Source organism: Panthera onca, chromosome D1, assembly GCF_046562875.1.
Source record: "Panthera onca isolate mPanOnc1 chromosome D1, mPanOnc1 haplotype 2, whole genome shotgun sequence".
NCBI lineage: Eukaryota > Metazoa > Chordata > Mammalia > Carnivora > Felidae > Panthera > Panthera onca.
The window spans coordinates 45,842,330-45,852,909 of NC_138348.1; positions in this window are offsets into that span (position 1 = coordinate 45,842,330).

A 10,580-nucleotide genomic window follows, 5' to 3' on the forward strand; every position below is an offset into this window, starting at 1 on the left:
CCCATTCCTCCCCCCTCCTCCTGTCACAAGCCAGACCTGGGGAGGGGGGCGACTTTCTCCTGGCTCTAACACAGCAGAACCGCACATCTGATCTCTCCCTTGCGTGCTGCCGGAGTGTGAGGAAGCCAGGGAGAAACAGCACGCCTTGTCCTGGCCTTGGGAACCGATTCAGACTCAGAAACGGGACAGATGGAGATTCAGGTATCAACATTATTGCAAACAGGCTACGCTGGAGGACAGAGCTCTCCCTGTGACTCAAGTGCATGCTAAAGTTCACCCTCAAATTCCGCCAGGAGAGCCCCACCTGGATGAGAATGTGCAGCAACGTCTGTCACCCACTGACCGGGGAATTCACTGTACCTCTGTGGGCACAAGTAAGGAATAGAGCCAAGAGTAATTAGAGAAAAAAATCCCTCGCTATGGAAACCAGAGCAGTGGAGAGAGTTTCCCCTGCATTAGTGAGGGACTAACTAGGAAAAGAGAAACCACTTAGAGTATTTACAACAAAGGGAATTTGACGCAGGGAATTGGTTTCACAGGTGGTGGAGGTGCTGAGAGGTTCAAGCACAAGATGAGCAGGAAGAGGACGTCACTCCCACTTTCAGGACGAGGAGTGAATGGATAAGCTGCCCCCAGCTGCGGTGGGGGGAGGCATCAGACCACTGGCAGAAGCTGGAACTCTATGGGTTCCTCAGACAGGAGCTGGAGCCCTGGAGGAAACACAGCCGTTGCTCTTCCTGGAATGAAAGAGGGGAAACAATGGCCTGGCTTCGCCTTTCTTCCTCTCCTTCTAGAACCTTCCATGGGCCAGGTGCCGAGAGGCACCTGACAAAGTTGCCTGGAGAGAAAGAACCAACCAGGGGTCAGTTCCCCTGGCATTCTAGGTAAGGATTGGAAACAAGCAGGCCCTGGACAAAATGCTCCCTCGACGGTATTAACTCAAATGATTGATTGCCCATTGCGGGTTTGATAAAAGGGAAGTTCTGCCCCATTGCAGATACACCACATGTATTGTACTGTTGCTGGATATTTGCAGTATTTTCTCCTTCTCCTTCTTCTGCTCTTCCTCTCTTTTTTTTTTTTTTTTTTTACTTTTTTGCTGATTGGATCCATGGGGCTATAACATTCTTGTACACTGGAACACTTTTGAAAGTATTTGTTATAAAGCCAGATATCGTTGTTGGGTTGTAGATGATAAATATGCTAACCTTTCTTAAGTAATGCTGGGTTGTTTTCTAAAGTGGTTGTACCAATTTATACTTTTTCTTTCTTTTTTTTTAAAGTCCATTTATTTTGAGAAAGAGAGAAAGCATGAATTGGGAGGGGCAGAAAGAGAGAGAGAGAGAGAGAGAGAGAGAGAGAGAGACAGAGAATCCCAAGCAGGCTCTGCCCTGTCAACATGGAGCCTAATGCAAGGCTCAAACCCATGAACTGTGAGATCATGACCTGAGCCAAAGTCGATGCTCAACAGACTGAGCCACCCAGGCTCCCCTAATTTATACTTCTCCCCGCATGTATGAAAGCTCCATTGCTCCATATTTTTGCCCAATTAAAAAAATTTTAAATCTGTTGGGAAAACCTTATGTTAATTTGTATTTCTCTTATTACGAATGGAGTTATCTTTCCATAGGTTTATTGGCCATGCTGATTCTTTTGGGGGGAAATGACTGTTTAAGTCTTTCTCTATTTTTGACGGAGTTATTTTTACATATTGATTCATGATGTCTTTTGTATATTGTTATTTTCCCTCATTATACATATTACAGATATCTTTTAGTTTGGGGCAGTTACTTTCACTATCGTTATAATTAATGGAATTTGTGAATTGTAATTAAATTTATCAAATTTTCCTTATTGGGTCTTCCTTTTATCTCTTTTAAGAACTCCTTGCCTAATCAAAAGTTTTGAAAATATTCTATGTTTACTTTTAGATACTTTATAGTTCTGCCTTTCTTATGTCTATCTTTAACTTATCTTTAATTGATTTCAGGGCATGTTGTAAAGTCAAGATACATCTTCATTCTTCCTGGTGGTTAAGCAATGTCTCCCCCAGCATTTACTGAATAGTCTATTCTTACACCACTGATCTGTAGTGCCATTTTCGTCATGTATCGAGGTTTTATATATGCTTGGATCTTTTTCTGATCTCCCTATTCTATTCTGTTTGTTAATTTGTCTCATCCTGCATTATCAGCACACAGTTTTATTTAGTAGGGCTTTATAATAAGTACCAATGTCTTGGTAGGGTTAGTCTCCTATGTCAGTCACAGAATCAGGACACAGAAATCACACCAGTTACTATAACAGGGAAAATGTAATATAAAGAATTGTTAACTAGTAAAAAGGGTTTAACTACTAAAAGGGGTGAAGGAAGACTCAAGGATTCCCGGTATAGCAGGCAGCTCCTATCTCCATGCTAAAGAAGTGGGGACAAAGAAGGAACTAGAACCTTTGGAGAACCACGTGCCTTCCCAACCGAAGGCCGAGGTATATGCAGCCTGCTCGTTGCAAGGAAACCTGACAGGGCGTATGGGCCCGAGCTGGTGTGTAGAATGGTCCACTGTTGCCATGGGGTATGGAGCTAGTCTGTGGAAACTGCCTCCTTGGCGGAGACACTTGCCTGAGGGCATAGTCAGAGCCACAGTAGAAGTGGCCTCATGGAGCCCCATAGAAGCACCCGCCGTGGGGGGAGGGGTGACCTGTGGGCACAGCTGGAGCTGCCTCACCAGGGCTGCTGGGCTACTGCGCTAAATAACGGTAATGGAGGACTGAGCCCAATGCCTTCCTGTCGCTGCTGTCGTGCAGTATAACTCCAGTGCCCTCTATTGGCAAAGCAAAACATTTTGCCAACCGGCAAGGAAGAAGTCTTTGGTGTCCAGCTCCAGTCTCCCGGAGAGGGCCGAGAAGGCGGATTTGGAGGTGAGAGAAAATTAATTGATAACTGGCACAATCTTCTAGCTTGTTCTTACCTTCAAAAGTTTCTTAACTATTTTTGGTCCCTTGCACTGCCATGCACGTAAGTGAGGGAGTGGAGAGAATGGAGTTTTTACTTGGATTTCACTTAATCTATAGATTTACTTGGTGGAACTGACAACTCTGATGCAATTGATTCTTCCAGTTCATGAACATTTGGATCTCTTCGTTTACGTAGGTCTTCTTTAAAGCCTTTCAATAGCACTTTTATCATTTTCTCCACAAAGATCTCTTATGACCTCTGTTAGGTTTGTACTTTAGTACTTCATATGTTTTAAGGAATTTTCTATATCTTAATATTATGCAAAAATGCAATTTATTGTTGGTACATTGTTCTGTAGGCAGCAACATGTTAAACTTACTTCCAAATTCTAGTAAAGTATCCATATATTCTTTTCGATTTTCTACATGTACAAGTTTATCTTCTAAGAATAATGACAGATCAGATTCCCGTTATGTATTTTCTTATTCTTGCCTTACTGTCTAGAGCCTCAGTATGTTGAGCAAAAGTGGTAGATACAGACATCTTTACCTCATTCCCAACATTGAAAGAAATGCTATGGCTGTCAGCTCATTATTTTTTAGACACCTTCCATCAGTTCAAAAAGGTTTCTTCTAGGGCCGCCTGAATGGCTCAGTTGGTTGAGCATCTGACTTCGGCTCAGGTCATGATCTCGAGGCCAGTGAGTTCGAGCCCCGCGTCGGGCTCTGTGCTGACCGCTCGGAGCCTGGAGCCTGTTTCCGATTCTGTGTCTCCCTCTCTCTCTGACCCTCCCCCGTTCGTACTCTCTGTCTGTCTGTCTCTCTCTCTCTGTCTCAAAAATAAATAAACGTTAAAAAAAAATTAAAAAAAAAAAAAAAGGTTTCTTCTAGTCCTAATTGGCCAAGAAGTTTTCAAAAAATTATGAGTGGACATTGAACTCTATCAGGTACATCTATCTTCTTCTATTGAGATGATCTGTGATTTTTCTTCCTTCATCTGTTGATGTGTATCACATGGGTTGATTTCCTACTGTAAACCAACCTTGCTTTCCTGGAATGAACCCCGTTTTGTTATCATGCATTATGCTTTATACACATTGTTATACTCAAATTGATAATACTTTGTCAATTTTATGCGTATGAGAGAGATTAACCTTTTCCTTTTCTCATATTGTCCTTGTTGGTATTCTAGCCATATAAAATAAGTTGGGGAGTATATTTGGAATCAAATTTTAGGGGTGCTTGGGTGGCTCAGTCGGTTAAGCATCCAACTCTTGATTTCGGCTCAGGTTGTGCTCTCACAGTTCATCAGCTCGAGCCCCGTGTCAGGCTCCATGGTGACAGTGTGGAGCCTGCTTGGGATTCTCTCTCTCCCTCTCTTTCTGCCCCTCCCCTACTTGCACTCCCAAAATAAACATTAAAAAAAAACCTTATGCGTCTTCTCAGATACCTTTGACTGCCTCCTTTCTCTGCCTTGACTGACATCCCACACATGCCACGTTTTCCCTCCACTTTTGGACTTTAATGAAACACCACCACATCACAAGATATGGGATCTGAATTCCTGAACAGCTGCTAATAGGTGGATGGTGCCACCCAGAGGGACAGGCAATTGTATCTCTATGGGGTGATGACCCGTGAGAACTAGGAGATGGGAAGTTACCTGACAGCCAAATTACTCTCCCATTGACTACTTCAAGATATGGTTCTTCCTGGAATCCTTTCCAGAAGGGTCCACATGCCAATAGCCCCTAGTCTCACATGCTGAATGACCTAATATTCTATTCAATACATAAATGTAGCACACTGCACTTCCCTTGTTTGACTTCCATTTTCTTCTCATCTACTCTGTCGGAGTTTGCATTTCCCAAATAGTTTTAGTATCTTAATCCTTGTCTCAGGCTCTGCTTTCTAGAAGACCTAAGCTTAGATAGTTCTATGCACTGAAATATTTTGTGTAAGATCACAGGATTTTGTTCCTTTGAAGTTTGATAATGCTCCCTAGTAAACTATCTAGGCCTGAGTTTTTCTGTTGGGGAACTAGTTTTTCATTTTCTTTAAGGGTTTTAACACTGCTCTTTTCAGAATTTCTATTTCTTTGTGAGACATTTTTCCAAAGTTATAGTTTTCTAAGAACTCATCACTTTTATCTATCATTACACATTTATTGACATAAAGTTTATATCTTTATTTCATTGCACTTTTATTAATATCTGTAAGATCTATAGTGATGTTCCTATTTTCATTGCTGTTACTGTTGTTCGGTTGGTTCTCTCTCTTTTCCTTATCAATCTTGCTAAGGGCTTGTATATTTTATGAGTGTTTTTGAAGAACCAACTTTTGACTTTGTTGATCTCTAACATGTTTGTTTTCTATTTCATTACTCTTATATTTATTAGTTCCTTCCATTTTTTTTGTTCTTTTAACTTCATGAATCAAATGCCTAGCTCATTAGTTTTTAGTCTTCTTTTCTAAAATGCATGTTTCTAAGCATGTTAGTCTAGTGCCCTTTAAATGCTTCTTTAACTCCATTCTACATATTTTAATAGGTGGTATTGCTTTAAACATAGTTTTAATTATTTCTTAATTTCCATGATTTATTTTCATGTGTTAATTAGAAATGCTTAATAATCCCCAAATATATGGGGCTTTTCTAAATTTTTTTTTTTTTTTTTTTTTTTTTTTTTACCAATTTCTACCTTAATTGCACATGGTCAGAGAATATTGTGTATTGTAGCAATCCTTTGAAACAAATGGGCACTTGCTTAATTTGCCACGTACATGTTGGTGTTTTTTTTTTAATTTTTTAAATGTTTTTATTTTTTATTTTTGAGAGAGACAGAGACACAGAGCATGAGTGTGGGAGGGGCAGAGATAGAGGGAGACACAGAATCTGAAGCAGGCTCCAGGCTCCGAGCTGTCAGCACAGAGCCTGATGTGGGGCTCAAACTCACAAGCCACGAGATCACGACCTGAGCTGAAGTTGGCCACTGAACCAACTGAACCACCCAGGTGCCCCTGCCAAGTACATGGTTTGCATATTGTTCTCTATGTGATTGAAAATTATGAATGATAATGTCGTGATATACACTGTGAACGTGCACATACATATAATCAAAATTTCAATTTTTATGCACATTTCCTGGTCTTTGTCTGCTTATCCCATCAATTACTGAAAGATGGCTGGATTTTTTTTTTCTTTGTTGTTCTCTTGTTTTTGTTTCATATTCTTTAAGACAGGATGGACAGTATTTCACCTTCATAGTGATTTAACCTTATATCATCTGAAGTGACATCTTTAAGATTTAATCTTAATGTCTATTAAGGCTCACAAATAATGTTTGCACTTGAGTCTTTTTTTCAAAAGAGTCTACTGGGACAATCTAAATTAGGACAGTTGGTCCCCTGGAATGTTGTAGCACCACACTAGGACGGCCACCTGTGATAAATTGGCACTGGGTCTACAAGGAAGGGGACGCACTAAATTACACAAGCTCTAGCATGTGAGGGTGGTATTAATTCACGGTTGTGGAACAGGCTGGTTATTGCTAAGTGCAATCAGTGCACAGAAAGAAGAAAATGTCACGCTCAACTCAGGGCCTGGTTTAAAGGTCTCCCTGGCAGCATTTGAAAAAATCCTTAGCTCATGCAGCTGATGGCAGACTTTGCTGAGAACGAAGCCAGAAATTACAAATAGAGCTGAATTCACAGCCTTCACAAGTCTATGTTACAGTCAGGCCTTAAAAGTAAGTAGCAGCACCCTGAAACGTGGGGTGGGGACATCTGGGTGGAAACACTGAGACTTTGAACGCTCTGGGCGAGTAGTACACCTGCTCTTGCTGGGATAGCAGCCTCCCCTGCGTGGAGACCATGTTAAGACCTCAACTGAACTGGATGCCTCACAAGATGAAGTACTTGCATCCCCAAGATCTGCCCCACCTCATCAATTACTAGGGTGGAGCCTCAGGATGTCCGGTGGAGGAGATCTGGTTCTTAATTCAGGAGGGAAGGGCTCATCACCAAGAATGCAGGATTTGGCTAGTCTGTACTCTTCAGTCCTGCAGGAACTGGCAGAACATGCCTGGAAATGGGGGCGCCTCAGTGGCTCAGTGGGCTAAGCGTCCAACTCTTGGCAACGGTTCAGGTCATGATCTCACGGTCATAGAATCAAGCCCCAAGCTGGACTCCACGCTGAGCATGTAGCCTGCCTGAGATTCTCTCTCTCCCTCTCTTTCTGCTCCTCCCCCACTCATGCTCTCTAACATTAAAAAAAAAAAAAAAAAAAAAAAGAAGAAGAACGAGGCTGGCAATTAATCTTGAGAACCTGAGACTGGGCTAGCTTAGGGAGAGTTTCTTGGTATAGGTCACACTCTTCTAAAATTAGTATTTAATATCCTGGTAAGGGTATCTGGAGATGATCCTGGGTCAGCTGGACAGTGTGCTACTGGGTGGCCTCTTGAAATCTGGAGGAAATGATGGCGTAGAGGAAATGTAGTAGAGGTGTTGGGACTGCCTTGGTACTTGGTACCGAGGCAGAGCTCAGAAAGTTCAAAGAGTCAACACTCCTGGAGGTGGGGGTATAATTTAAGACCAGAACACCTACCATAAAACTATGTGCTCCAGAAGCCCAAGAAAATAGTCCCTTCACTAAAATAGCAAATGCACTAGTGAACGGGGCATAAGCGTTGCTGAGAAACGCAGTGGTGGCCTGCAGGCCAAGGTTGATGGCAGGAGATTCTGAAATGGATTTGGGTTCCCCTAGGTGAACGAAGATTCTGGAACAGCAGAGACCAGGTAGCAGCAATTAACTGTCAGAGGCAAGGTAGTAACTACCATAACAGGCAGCAAAGGATGGAAACCAAGGAATCTAGCCACTCAGGGACCTGTGAAGATGGCTAGTGGACCATGGTAAGATAGGGACAAGATAGATGGGCAACCATCGAAGGTGTTGATTGTATTAATCATAAAATATCCAAGATTAGATGAACAGATGTCAGCTGCTCCAGTGAAATATCACTATCTGTCCCTCACCCTTTCCAGATCTAAGCCTGTTCTTAGACCCATAACTCACTGATCAAAGGGAAGGCTTGGATACTTGAGGAAGAATGCTATGATGCCACATCAAGGGCATCAAAGGAATTGATAGCCATTTGCCAGAATACCTATACACTCGGCAACAGGAAACACAGACATCTTTTTAGGACCTTGCTTTTTTGGCTTAGGATGGGAGTTGGCAAAATACTTTAATGATTTTTTAAAGCTTATTCATTTATCTTGAGGGAGAGTTGGGGAGGGGCAGAAAAAGAGAGAGAGAAAGAATCCTAAGCAGGCTTCACACTGTCACTGCAGAGCCTGATGTGGGGCTCGATCTCATGGACCATGAGATCATGACCTGAGCCAGTCAAGAGTCTGATGCTTAACCAAATGAGACACCCAGGTGCCCTAAAACATTTTTTTTTTTTTCCTGTAAGGAGCCAGGTAGCAATTATTTTAGGCTATAGGTCTTTTACAACTAATCAACTATGCCTTTGCAGCACGAAAGCAGCCATGACAGCAAATAAATAAAATAGGAGCTAGTAGTGTGTTTTAATAAAACTTTATTTGCAAAAACAAAGAGCAGGCCAGATCTGGCTCACAGACTATAATTTCAAAACCCCTGGCCTTGAACGCAGTCAATTTTCATAAAAATTCAGTATGTGCTTGGAAACAATGTGTATTCTCCCAATTGTTGGGTTCATCACTTTGTATTTTGTAAACTAGAACAGCACATTAAAATAAATATGTTGGGGCGCCTGGGTGGCTCAGTCGGTTAAGCGGCCGACTTCGGCTCAGGTCACGATCTCGCGGTCCGTGAGTTCAAGCCCTGTATCGGGCTCTGTGCTGACAGCTCAGAGCCTGGAGCCTGCTTCAGATTCTGTGTCTCCCTCTCTCTGACCCTCCCCTGTTCATGCTCTGTCTCTCTCTGTCTCAAAAATAAATAAACGTTAAAAAAAAAAAGTTAAAAAAAATAAAATAAATATGCTGTTCAAATCCCCTATATCTGACTTTTTTTTTTTTTTTTTTTGGTCTGCTTTGCCTGTAAATAACCCAATGAATTTAGTTGTTTAAAACCTTCCCACTACGGAATGCCCAATTTTGCTTTATAAATTTGAACCTATGTTATTAAGTACATACAAGTTAAGAGTCTCTATTTTTTTCTGGGCAATTAAAACTTGTATCATCTTGAAATAATCCCCATGAACTCTAGTAGTAATTTTTTCCCTTGAGCTATCCTAGTGTGAAAATAATCTATCAGCTTTCTTTTGGTGGTTTATTGGTATATTTTTCAGCCTTTGTTTTCAACCTTTCTATGCCTTTACATTTGAGTTGGTTTCTTATCAGCACAGAACACAACGCTTAAGTCTGAATGTCTTGGGAGCCAAAACAAATAGGAGAACGTTTACTGGGGAAAAACCAAAAACAAATGCAGTCAGGTGGTTGGCAGACTATTTGCTATAGTTAAAACAACCTAGATATATCTGACATAGGGGATGCTAAACAGAACAAAGGTGTCTCTAAAAGCAGTTTAAAAAACCCTAAGGCTTCACAGGCTTACACAACATTGTTTTATTTTGTTTTCATTGGAACTCTATCAGTTGTTCACTGATGACTTAACGGCAGCCGCTAATTTGGCTTTCTGTAAGTATAGCTATGTTTGTTAGTCTACGGCAACAGTAAGTCAGAAACGATCCGGGTTCACAGCAAAGTTGCTCGTTCCCTCATCTTACAGAAGCCTTTATTTGTCCTCCCCTTTACTCTTAAAATCCCCTTTACTCAGTGATGTTCACCTCGTGTGTCTCTATCTTTGCTGAACTTCAGTTGACTGGAACCACAGGCACTAACGAAAGAGGTTTTTAATGTATTGAAGCACCTGGTTTTAGAGGAGTTGTAGGGCAAAGGGTGCCACACAGTCAGTGGTGGAGTCAGAACGGCAAGGGGAAGGCGTTTCCACCTCTCAGTTCTTGCCACTTACTAGCTTTCATGACCTTAACGAGGGCTTACTTTCTCTGGGCCACAATTTCTTTATTGGAAAATAGGAAAGGACTCCTTTATTTGAGTGTGTGGTTTAGAGAACACAGTGACTGTAACAGTGCCTGGCATACATTAGGGCCTCCACAAGGTGTTCCACAGTTCCTCTCTCTCTGCCCTGAGCAGCTCAGTGGACAACAGCATTCCTCCTGAATTGTGGCTTGCCGAAGAGGTCTCTTTTCAAAGGAGAGGAGATGTTATTTCTTCTCTGTTCCCACTCCCACCAGTGACTTGTGGGGTTTGAGGCACAGTTGACCTCAGATTTCAAAGAAACGGCAGAAACAAGACCCTCTGAGGTCTAGTTCACAGACTGGAGGATCCCAGGGTACACTTGGTCTTTGTGTCAGAAGCCTAAGGTCATCACTGTTTGAAAAATTTCTCGTCTAGCCTTGAGCTACTTACGTCCACGGATTCTCAGTGAGTCGTAATGTGGGGGTCAGAGGGGAGGAAGGACGAGGCAGGAGTCCCAGCCTTAGAAGGTGAACTATTTAAGGCTCCACCACTCACGGGTTAGGGCTCCGGATGACCCATCTCTTCTGAGCCTCCATTGGGGGTAA